A 13,032-nucleotide genomic window follows, 5' to 3' on the forward strand; every position below is an offset into this window, starting at 1 on the left:
CCCTGTGGAAATAAGCTCCGTTGTTGAATTAGCCTCCTGGGATGACCGCTGCGTTTCCATTCATCTTTCTTCTTCTTCTGTGAGTTGAGACGAGCGCGCGCGCTCTCTCACTCCCGCGCTCGGATCGTGACGCGCGGCGCCGCGCGGTGCTCCTCCAGCCACGCCCTCCCTTCTCTCTTTCTCCATCTCCGTCTCGCACGCGTACAGCTGTGCGGGACCGTCTCGCGTCGGGTACCCGCAGCATCAGCAACACAAAAGGCATCGGAGCAGCCGGGGCCTGCGGGGTTTCCTCGGCGGCGGAGGAAGGCGGCTTCAAGCACAAACAGGTGACCGGATTGTTGATTCTGTTTACGCGCACTGTTTTCCTTTTGCACGACGCTTGTGACCTTGCCACTGTAGCCCACTACTCCCTCACCAAGGACCTGCCCGGATCTTGTGCTCCATCCATCCCAGATGTGCGTGCGCGTGTTTGTGCGTTCTTTAAATGAACTGCGATTTGTAATTTGGTGCGACTGTAAACGCGCACACGCCTGTCAGCAGGCTAAATCAGCATTAATTATGACAACGAAGAAAAATCCTAACAAATCCGCATAAAGAAGCGCTCTTTGGTGCATTCTGCGGGGATATCTGAGGAAACAGAGGTCGTATTCTTTGTTCTCCGTCCGCCTTTTTAGAAGACACACATACGTAGACCGTAATCCCTGTGCGGCAGCGTCCGCTAATTTGCCGTTAACGGTTCGGCTCCGCATTGATCGGTGCCGTTCAGGTCCACTGATGGTCTTTCACCGTAGCAGGGGCTGGCTTTCCCTCCACGAGGCTCGTCATCAACACGGCCATCTGACATGTCATGTTGGAGACAGAAAACTGTGCACAGGCCGTATGGCGAGGGCCTGCGCGTGCAAAAGTGAAAATAAAATGGATTTGTGTTTTGCTTCATTTGAAGGTTTTTTGATTCGATGCATTCTTGCTTCAGTCAGCAGACTTTGCTGCTGAGACGCAAGCAGGAGGAATAGATGGATGCTGGTGTTTTCCTCATCGTGGTGCTGACTGATGCTCAGACCCAAACTGTGTTATTTACACCATGTGCGTTTTGCTCAGATGTCATTTCCTGTGTTAACCTGACAGAATTTGCACCACGTGATTCGTTCAGTTGTCTGGGATGTTCTGAATCAGATCTCTCCTGGAACAATTATGTCACACCGTCCAAACTTTTTGCTGGTGTTTCCTCCTGTTTTGACTTTTTTGTCACCAGTAAATGTTTCACATCAGTATTTTAAAATCAGACAAAGGTAACCAAGTAAAGAGGAAATGCAATTAGGATTTCATTTATTAGAGAAAAAGCTGTCCACCACTAGTCATTGCTCCCGTGTTGAATCAAGAATTCTTGTGATTATGAGTTAAGCACCAGACACACCCAGGCCTGAAGACCTGTAGGAAATCTCATTCAATTGCCTAAAAGATTTCCAAAAGCAACACGTCACGACTTTTTCAAGAAACACAAGAGCTAAATATTGTGACTTTTGGGAAAACATTATTTCTACTGATGAGACAAAATAGTTTGTTTTCTTTTTGGAAGGCGTGTGTCTACATCTGGAGTAAAATTATGACTGTTTCAGAAAAACATACCAGTAAAAGATGGTGTGTGAGGATCTGGGGCTGCCCTGCTGCTTCAGAACATGGACCACTTGCTGTAAATGATGGATCCATAGCAAAAACATCTTGAAGGAGAACGTTTGACCCTATCGTTCCTGCTGGAAATCACTCCAATGGGGCTGAATCACAACAGTCCTGTAAAGATTAATGTCCCATTAGTTGTCACACACACACTGGTGTTTGTTCTCCACATTTGACCCATGCCCTGGGGGAGCGGTGAGCTGCAGACCCAAAGTCCTCAATGGTGATGTGAGAGATTCATCAGTAATCACAGCTGCAACTCTACGCCAATCTCCTGCATTAACTTCTGATTTGATTTGAAAATCTTGATAGATCTACGCAACACCGTCACTTAACATTCGTCCTTGACTCTTGATGGGGAAGGCCGTTGTTTTCACATCCAGGAAACCTCAGAGAACGTCTTGGATAGTAGAAACTAACCGTTAGCATAAGCAACTCCACCATATGGCAGAACTCTTCCAGGCTTGTGGTATTTGTCCAGATAAAACATCCACGTTAAAAAGTCAGTGGTAGAGTTGTGTTGCTGTTAGCCAATCCAATGCCAGATGTCCAAATATCAGAAACTGAGTCCAAATCCTGCCGTCTGAAGCTACTTTCCCCTCTAGCTGAATTCTCCGTGCTGAAACAAGCACATCTGAGCCCCCCCCGGCAGTTATGGTACGGGTAAATGACCCGCACCACCTTTAGAGTCAGAGGACTCCAAAGCGCTTTACAGTGTATCATTCATCCATTCACACACTGGTGGTGGTGATCTTCAGTGTAGCCACAGCTGCCCTGGAGTGCACTGATGGAGTTGAAAACTTTTTTTCCTGCATCTGTTGTATCTGAGTCGTAAACCGGTCGGTGACCTCCGATGATGCAGTAGCCATAAAGCTGACGAGACTCATCCAGCTCTCTGTCTGCAGATTATTTATAGAGCACCGGTCACCTGGCTGCATTAGCACAGTGACAGAATCACACAAAACCACTAAATGTCCTGCAGAAGCGTGTTGGCATGTAAATAAATGTACATCAAGTCCCTTTTTAACCAGATTTTAAATGAGCTACTAGTGTTCTGAATATTCCTTGGAAACCTTTAAAATATTGCACACAAATGCTAAAAATATAAAACCTTTTCAGTGCAAACCTACGCTTCCACATTCCTACACTTCACAGAGTAGTTACCCACTGAAGCAACGCATAATTACCCTCTAGACAGGCTCTTATGAGGACTGTCCTCATTTTTAACTTCTCTGATGCAACGATCAGCTCCTTGGAAATTTGCTCCCAGGGTGAATTTATACTTGCTTACATAATAACTCATCTTTTCCATAAATAAAACACCTAAACAAGTGCATTCTGATTATTTTACGGAGATATTTCAGGATTGTAGAACAGGAAAAAGTCAGTTTATTTGTAAAAATGATGATTTGTGAGTTTTTATTTTGTGTAACGTTTTACTTTTTGCACTCTTAACGATATTTCATCCACATACATTCACACCCTTTCACATAATTGTCCATCAGGAATTTTCATGAACATTCTGACCGGCAGCTTTGCTGCATGTTGGAGGGGCTGTCACAGCATGAATGAGCAATCCCGTTTTTTATTCCCACAAACAAGCCATTAGGAGTGAATGGCTGCTGCTTTCTGTTTGTGCCGTGTTCCTCTGGGTTCCTGTTCCTTCATGCTGTCAGTCAGAAAGCAGCCTGTCTTTGAAGTGCTATGCGGCTCCAATATAGGCAGCAGCCAGGGTGGCAAAGCCCCATCATTACCATATCCCTGTGAGGCTGCAGTGTGATGCTGCCAAAACTGGAGGGAACGGGGTGGGGGTGATGCTACGCAGCCACCGTGAGTCCAGATCGGATTAAACATAACCGATTTTAGGGATTTCATTTTGGTAGAAAATCTACAAAAAGTCACAGAACTAAGCTGCTGTTTTAAAGGTGACTGATGGGTGTTGTCAGAACACGGGCTCTGTGTGTGTTTACTGCGACGCTGAAGGCTGGAGCTTCTTAAATAAACTACACAATGCTGTTGAGGAGCGGTGGTTTGTTGCATTATCATCACACATGTGCATCAGACTGTTGACCCACAATGAAAGCCTTTGTGTGCACCAGCCAGTCCGAATGCTGAATGCCACTCTGTTCTCCTGCTTGGCCCATCTGACAGCTAAACAAAGTGTCACTTTGTGCCTCCTAAGCACAGCAGCACTAACGGACACAGGAGAACCTTCATCTCTCTTCACTCAGCCTGCGACACACCTCCTCTCCTCCGACTGCACATGTGCCCATCTCCATCACACATGTGAATCCCCACGCTGATGTCGACTCTCATTCCAGCAACCCCGTCCCGCGGCTTACAGGGGGATGTGAAAATGTTTAGATTTTTTCCCCCGAGTTGCTCTCTCTCTCTCTCACACACACACACACACACACACACACTGCTGCTGACACCTGACTCCAGGTAATGCCCTAGATCCACAGCGACAGCAGGCAGGTGGAACGGCCACACACTCCCAGATACACTCGCACACGTAAAAAAGGACAGGGCGGTAAGAAAACATTTTTATACGCTGAACTGAGTTCAGATCTAACACGTTTGAATTTTACATGTTTATCTTCACATTAGGTCTCGTTAAGCTGAGTGGATAATGGTTTTCTTCGTATAAAACCCCAGCTAAGGTGGTTTACCGAAGCCTTTACTAGATGTTCATCGATAGAAGATATGGTGTTAAGTCACAAATGTTTACGTTTGTTTCCCCAGGAGGTAGCGGCAAGCCTTTTGTCCACGATGTTGTCTGTTAACCGTTAGCTAATGTGGAAAATATAACTGTGGTCATGTGATACATGTTGTATGTGACACTCAAATCCATTGTTTCGCTTCATTCACCCGTTACTCAGAGTGCACAAATACCAACGTTCGCCTCCAGCCTGCTGGGCCTAAATGTTGGTCTTGATATTTTTCATTGAACTTCTAAGTGTGTGTTAGCCACACTGGAAGGCATCGCTGCAGAGACGAGGACGCTGTTCAGGTTGCATGTATGAACTAAGTCATCCCCTGCTGTGAAGGCAAAATATGAGCAAAGCTGGTTTTATCTGTGCTTGTTGGTCTGATTGTGCATCGTTTTATTTTCAAGATTTGACTCAAACAGCTACAATTTCACCATTTCTCTCCAAAATAGCATCCTAATTTAAAACGCTGACCTGGACGGTCAACTTGCATTCCTGCAGAAATATCTTCTTTAATTACCCGTTGCATTCAGTAATTTTGATATCATTGATAAGATGACTGATGGCACAATCATAGTGAACATCCAGTAATGTCCTACCTGTGCAGGTGGAGCCTGGTGGAGCTGCTGGCAGGATGCATTACACCTGTAAATAGTGACAACTGTGCATGCATCCAGGTGTTTCCTCAAAAAGAAGTTTAGTCTGTTGCTGTCAGATTTTCACACAAGGGTGTGAAAAATCAAAAAGACACTAGCTGTACTCCTACACGTGCAGTCGTGGTGTTATTCTACAGTTAAGAGTTTCAGAAGGTGAGCTATGGAACAAAGAGTCTCCTGCATGTTTCTGACACACAGGAGGCGGTTTCTGTTTCACACACCGCTGAAAAGAAGCCTTTCTGTCTTGTCTGCACACATCGCCTCAGCCTGAAGTGAAGTGCTGGGTCTGATGTGCTGAACAGAGCTATTTAAGGCGGAGCTGTTTACTGCCATAGAAAATGATTCGCTTTGTTGGATTCTTTATGGGTTTTGCAGATGTGGTCATTGCTGCTAACCTAGAGGAGATCCGTTTTTCCACAGGCAACATGCTGCGTAGAAAACAGGCTGCATTAGAATAAAAGCTGTTTTTCTGATGAATCAGCAGCATTTATGCTAACTGCATGCTGCCACTTGCAGTGAATGGTTTACAGTACGACAGCGTTTAGATGTAAACGATGCAAATATAATTTTTATTAATATTCTGAAAACAATCATGCACTTAACCTAAAACAGAAGCTTGGTTTCTGTTGCCTGAATTCAGAAGTGCTGCAGGTTATGAGACATAAATCAATGGATGATTATTCGTGTCATGCTGGCTCGTTTATTGAGCTGCATGCTGACAACTGTGACACCACAGAGAGAGAAGTTTTATTCAGAGAGAGAGGCATTGTTTCAGACATGCACAAATACACCCTTTCTTCTCATTTCTGGAGAATTGCACGACTAATATTACAATTTTTGTCCGTATGATGCAATAAAACAAGCTCTGGAATACATGGACATTATATTGTTATTTACAACCTCTGAGTGTCTTAAATTTATTTTTGCAAGAGCTGTAAGCATTTGTTTTTATAGTAGTTGTGGGTTGCCAGTTTGAATCCAGGCTCTGCTATGTCAGTCGTCTCCTTGCACAAGATCGCCCCCCATGTCTGCTGGTGGTGGTCAGAGGCAGCTGTGTACGCCAGCCTTGCCTCTGACAGTGCGCCCCAGGGCAGCTGTGGCTACTAGCTCATCACTATCAAAGTGTGAATGTGTGTGTGTGTGAATGGATGAACAGTACATTGCAGTGTAAAGCACTTTGGAGTCCTCTGACTCAGAAAGGAGCTATATACTGTAAGTGTGAGTCGTTTATCAACATTTGTTGTCATTATAACTCTAAAACAAACTCTTATATAGCGACAGATGCTTTGCTGTCACAGTGCATTCACATTCCTTACGGGCACAATCATTAGGGGACATTATATTGTGCACAGTGTTGTACTGATCGATTCACTATGTATAGTAAATTGTAAAAAATAAAATGCTGCTTGTCTGCTACTAATGGACTGCACTCACAGAAAATCTACACTTTTCAACTAGAGTTGCCATTTTATTTTAGCATGTTTGCAAATCTTCCTTAGATACTGTGACTTAATTTTCAGGCTCAATTGCCCATTTCAAGTGTGAACGCTTAAACATCCAAATGCAGCCTATGAAAGTGTCAAAGCATTAGACGTAGGAGACACGTGTGAACTGAGATGCTGTAACATTTATTTGTCATATTTTTGTCCTGAGAGGATGTCTGTGAGAAGTGAAATAATCCCTTCAGCAGATAAATCTGGAATGACGGCAAAAGGAAAAAATTGAAACCAAAATACTGTTTAAACTTTAAATTTAAAGAGCAAGTTCACTGAGATTCCATGTTTTTTTTTAATGATCAGCAACTCAGAATATTTCATGCAGACAAAACATGAAAATAGTCTCCTACACCTGTATCCTGCAGTAGCATCTGACGTGCAGAAAAATGCTCGGTTCAGAAAATCCTGACAGACCTACGTCACACTGTCACCCAACCTTCATGGACTCACCCATCTTGGCTCACGGCGGCGAAGACCGTTGTTGGTTTAGAGTCCAGAAAATGACAGAGAACAACTTGGCTCATATATGACAAATGGCCTGTATTTGTATAGCGCCTTCTTAGGGTTCTACAACCCCCCAAGGCGCTTCACAACACAGCCAAACTCTGGTGATGATGAGCTACGTAGCTACAGCTGCCCTGGGGCGCACTGACAGAGGCGAGGCCTGCCGAACGCACCGGCCCCTCCGACCACCACCAAGGTGGGTTAAGTGTCTTGCCCAAGGACACAACGGCAGCATTCTGTGGTGGGAGCTGGGATCAACCCTACAACCTTCCAATTACTGGAAAGCCCGCTCTACCTCCTGAGCTACTGCTGTATAAGCTAACTGGTATAGCATTAGCAACTCTACCACACAGCAGTACTCCTTCATATTAATGTTGCAAAGCAAACAAAGTTAGTGATAAAGTTGCGTTGCTGTTAACCAATCAGAGGTGAGATGTCCAAATGTTAGACAATGCGACTCCAGATCCTGTCGTCGGACTCTCCCCTCCAGCTGACTCCTACATCCTCTAGCAGGTGCACCAGAGCTTTTTTCCAGAAACGATTTACAAGACATGAGTTTTTTATTGGGTTTTTTTAATCAGAATTTTTACTTTCAACACCTTTATGATCATTTTAAATCACTTTTTATCTTTAACTTTGGTTCTTGGGGAGCCCCTTGTGATTTTTATCTTGAGAGGTGCTGTATAAAAGATTGTTTCTTCTTCATTCCTGCTAGAGACCACTGCAAATGTATTCAAACACTTGTACCACCCAAAGATTATCAGTTTAAACTTTCTGGGTGTCCTGCACAATTAGAGGAAATAGAAGAACTTGCAGCAGCAGCTGTCCTCTCAGCTCCTCTGGCTCTGCCAGTGCGCTGTGATGCAGCAACTATCAGCTTTTCTGGTTGAAGAACACTTTTGATATCAACATTTCTGCTAGGAATGACTTTACTCTGTTCTCACCAGTCGTGCTTCAAACCGAGCAGATGGTAACTGCTGATGCTTATTTCTCATATTTAGAATTATCCAACGCTTAGCTAAAAGTCAAGAACTCTTGGACGGTCCCTTGTTGTCTCCATGCTCGTGACCTGCAGCTGCTGCTAAACTAGCAGCGTCAGGAGAAACGGCAGTCAGTGCAGGACTGTTTGTTGTGATCAGGATTTTTTGTCCGCTGTGCTGCGAAGCCTTTTCTGGCCCTCCTGGCTGTTGCATGTTGTCGTGGAAACCAGAGGCAGCTCAAACTTCAGAGATTTGGATGGAGACGGTGGTGTTTTAGCGGAAGAAGCTATACCTGTAGGGCCAAATGTTCCAAATGTTTTGGTGGTGTTCTTCTAACCCTACACTTCATCACCTTCCATGGCTGTTTTTATCTGATGCTGCAGACCTAATGAAACCCTATCCTGCTGTTTTGTCTCTGTTTCCCTCATTTTCCTCCCAAAGCAGCGACGTTTATTCATCTAAAACAACTTTTTGCGATGAAGGGCAAATGGATGCTCCCTTAGGTGTTACTGCAGTGGTGCACGGCCATCCTGAGCCGTGCTGTTGAAATAGGTAAACCGTATAACGGCTCCACTGTGTTCGCCATTCTGCTTTGTCAGCCAGCTTCCTGTGCTGTAAGGTCACACAGCTGGGCCGCTACAACACGAACCCTCACCGTCAGGTTTCTGGTAGCGAAGGATGTCGAGCTGCTGGGTCGTTGGTGAACACCGTGTTACTTGGATGCAGCTGTATTGTTGTCAGACATTTCCCTGCTTCTGTAGGCTGCCCCTTCTCCCATCCCATCCCATACACACACACACACACACACACGCCAGCTCTCCTCAGATTCACTCACACTACATTTGTGTTCACACTGCCGGATATGCTTGTTTGCTCCATGTTTTTCTCCGGCTCCAGTGCGCCGGACATTTCTGCGAGAGTCTGTCTGACTCTGTCACACTCAGGAAGGACGCTCACAGCATACTGGTCCCACTGAAGGAATTGGGCTTCTCTCCAGCTTTCTCAGTACTGTCTCATACACCCTCTGGGCTTTTAACGGGCTGCACATATGCGTGAACCGCATCAGAAAACCTCTGGCTCAAGTGAAGTTCAGCAAGCAGGTGCTGGATGGAGGAGGAGGTCCTGATTTTCTTTGCTTTGTGCTTTTATTCTTGTTGATCACATGTTAAAAAAGGTCATCCCGTTGATCAGGTTTTACTTCTCCATTGTATTTTAATCAGCCTGAAGTATGTTGGGTTTTTAAGCAAAGAATAGAAGCGTGTGATGAGGTCCAGCAGCTGCTCTCATCCTGAAATCCTCCTGAACTTACCTTCCCCGGGGTTCGAAGCTTGTGTTCGCCCTTCTCCCCCAAAGTAAAGCAAATTACATCATTCCCACTTTCACCTGCTTCTGTTTTCTCACCACAGCACAAGGTGTGCAGTAACCATGGCAACGGACACAACAGAAACTAAGCATGACATGCTTTTAGAGGTAACTGAACCCAGAGGCACAGGTAAATGGAAAATAGAGTGCTTTCTCAAACTTCTTAAAGAGACAACATGTTTAAATAAGCCACTCAGTGGGGATTAAACAACCCCAGATTGTCTCTTTAAGACCTGCATGGTGTGGTGATGGTTTGGTAGAAAAGGTTTACTGAAGTGTCTCCTTCTGCTGTGTTTAGTACATATCTCTGACTTTTCTGATCACTTCTTTCTTGCCTTTTTGAAATCTGGGGAAGTGACTGACAAACACATGTATGAGACTGGTTGTGGTGAAACAAGTACGACTGTTGGAGTTCTAGACCAGCTATTGCCTTATTAGCCCACTTTCATTAGAATAAAGATGGCTACTAAACTGGAAACTTTGTTAAACCTGTCACGATACGGTGGTGTGGACCCAAAATGCAGTACCCAGGATGACACGGAGGCAGGGATGAAGATTTTAAGTAAAAAGTCTTTATTTTGTGGGTGAGCCAGAAACCAAGGTAATCCAAACTGGGAGTCAAAATCCAAAAAGCCCAAAAACCCAAAGGTCAAAGAGCAGATTATTATCTGGGAATCAAGAAACTCTGGTTAAACACAGAGGGACTAAACTGACAGAATCAACAAACATTAATGGACCGACAAGAACACAGAGACAGACAGGGCTTAAATACACTGGGAGGAGCAATCAGGGAAAATGGCAGCAGGTGTGTGAAGTGAGAGCTGGAGGGAAGACAGGTGAACCTAATAATCAAAATGGGCAACAGAAACAGAGGGCCAAATAACCCTAAGAAACTCTAAGACACCAAAACTAAACCTAAAGGCTGCGGGAAGGACTAACAGCCACACACACACCAATGCACTAATATATAAACAGGAAAGGGGAATGGACAAACACACACACACACACACACACACACACACAGACAGACAGAGCAGGAGACTGAATCTCACACACACGTTGAGCTGGGGACAAAGAAGCTGGGGACTACAAGGACACAGAATGTAAATGAGACCTGGAGGACCTGGGGATGAATGAGATGACACAAGACCTGGGAGGAATAGACTTAAAGGACTACAAACATAAGACACTAAACTGACACACAGAAAAGGACACATGAGGGCGCCAAAGAGCTACAACATAAGACACATAACAGGGATGCAGACAAGGACACATGAGGGCACTAAGGCCGGGGACACACTGGCCGCGGAAGCGCCGCGAAGCGCCGCGAAAATGGGACCGCCTTCATTCGGCGCCCTTGTTAAGCTATTCTATAGACCACATGGGCCGCCGAAGCGCCGCGAAGCGCCTCGCGCCGGCGCTCCAGCCCGCGCCGTGCAGCGATCATTTCGGCGTCGGCTCTATTTTTTCCGCGAGCCGCGGGTGAATCGCGTCAATTCTGGCAGGAAGTCAAACGTAGACATAAGAGGCAGGCCGGTAAAGTTAACAAAATAAAGCATTTCAAAATAAAATCCCGCAATAGTCAAACGCGTTCGTAAACAGACACTGCAGAAAAACCACACGAACACGCACACACATACACACACATCGAACTTGTGTGCTTGTGTGACCACGTGAAGGGGTGTGGTTTTGGGTGTCTTTTCACCGGAGCAAACAGGACAGAGAGGCAGAAAGTCTGAGGCAAGCAGTTAGGATGGATGACTTTAAATTAATTATGGAAGTTGAGAAACACAAGGAGCTGTACGACCCCCGAAAAACATGATTGTTTACGTACCCATTTAGGAAGAAACTGCTAGGATACAGCTGCAGAATTGGAGCGGGTTCCAAGAGATTCAACTGGCAGAAACAACTCATACCATAGGTTCACACACACACACGCGCGCGCACGCACGCGTACAAACACTCAAACGTAGAGGAAAAGAGCTGAGGAAAGGCAGAGAGGAAATGGAGGACACCAAGTGTTTAAAAGAAAAACTACAGCTGAGCCGAGGCGCGCCTCGACTGGGGCGCGTCTGATCTGAACTGAGGAGCGGCGAGCAGCGGCCGAATTTCGTGAGCGATTCGCTTCTCGGCGCTTCCGCGGCCGGTGTGTCCCCGGCGTAAGAGAGCACAAGGGGAGAACCTGGAGTGGAGCACAAGAGGAGCTGGGGAACAAAGGGACACAAGAGGGAATCTAGAGAAGGATGGAGGACACCAGGAGGCACATAAAGGAGGGGGCAGATGCAGACCATGACAAAACCCTCAACTTCAAAAATGAAAAAAGTTATCTGTTCAAGTCACATGCTCAAAATATAATTATTGACAATAAAAAAAAAGCTGAAAAAGGATGCATGTAGATTTGGGCTGATTCCCTCTAGCTAAATCGAAGGAGTCCTTGCTGATCTCCACCCTAGTCTTCATGGGACGTAGAGGTGGACCGATTAAGCACAAACGGACCAGCGGACAGGAAAGCCCATCTCTCCAAATCCCTGGAGTGCTCCCGAGATGGTAGATTTTCCACCAACGCTGACCTCCATAACCCCAACACTAGAAAACAAAAACCAGAATGCATCCTAAAGAGGGTGCGCTCCTACAGCAAATAGAGAATTTACTCTGTTCACTTTAAAATTTCACAAGCACAACAGAATAAAACAAAAAGGACATACTCACAATACCTGAGAGGACACGGCTGACCACACATCTTAAAATCCTATGAATAAAACCTGTTTGCAAAAAGCACATGCCATTAAGAGTCCTTCATAGGATGGTTGAATTTCCCAGACGAGCCCCCATTTATGTTGCGACTGGTGATGGTATTGGTGAAGGATGTCGTAACATAAAAGGCATGGGGTCAGGATTTTAAAAACAAACATTTTTATTACAAATAAATGACTAAACACATGTAAGGTTACTAGGTCAGTTAAATACAAGAACTAAAGGTGACCTCCTAAAGAGGGAAAAAACAAGGACTTGAGGAAACACAAAAGCTGGAGCTCAGCTCTTCTATTGATCCATTAACTAAAATGATAAACCAGGGATTCCCAAAGTGTGGTGCGCACGAGCTGCCGCTAGGGGGTGAGCGAGGTGAAAAGTGTAATGGCTGCGGAGCTCAGAGAAGTCTGTCAGATGTCACCATTAGCGTAGCCAGAAACTCATTTGTGGGTGGGCCAAAGAAAAACTAAGTGGGCACAATAAATGTAATTGAAAACAAGTATATGTGTCCTCCACATGTGCCCTAGCTTCATAATAACAATGCACCGAGCATCAGCACTCTGGCCTGCGCACGCCGATATGTTCCGTATTTGATCATTTTTAACGGTGTTGGAGGAATCTGAAGGTGGCGAGTCATTCTGGCAGATTGTAATTAACACCTGTCTCATGCAGGTGTTCTGACGTTGTAAACCTCACACACAGGACATTGTGGATGTAACTAAATAACAAGAAATGATTCCCATTCAGGCTATTAACAGCACGCTGAAGATCTGAAGTTCAGAGTGCGTCTGTCAGAGGTCAGACGCGTTCCAGCGGAGCCACGGCTCACGGGTGCACAAGTGAGCACATCTGGGCTGGGCAGAAGTCATTTACTACATTGGTTTAAATAGCGCCGATA

General features: G+C 45.3%; 1 protein-coding gene across 1 annotated transcript in view; it reads left to right on the forward strand.

The window, feature by feature from the left end:
• Positions 1-138: 138 nt before the first annotated feature.
• The window catches only part of cracd (capping protein inhibiting regulator of actin dynamics), a 43,346-nt gene continuing 30,452 nt past the window's right edge, over positions 139-13,032 (forward strand). Inside the window, exon 1 of the mRNA XM_015971707.3 lies at positions 139-326. The gene's annotated coding sequence lies outside the window, so the exon portion shown is untranslated. The remainder of the gene's footprint in view (positions 327-13,032) is intronic.

Source organism: Nothobranchius furzeri, chromosome 8 (assembly GCF_043380555.1).
Source record: "Nothobranchius furzeri strain GRZ-AD chromosome 8, NfurGRZ-RIMD1, whole genome shotgun sequence".
Taxonomy (NCBI): domain Eukaryota; kingdom Metazoa; phylum Chordata; class Actinopteri; order Cyprinodontiformes; family Nothobranchiidae; genus Nothobranchius; species Nothobranchius furzeri.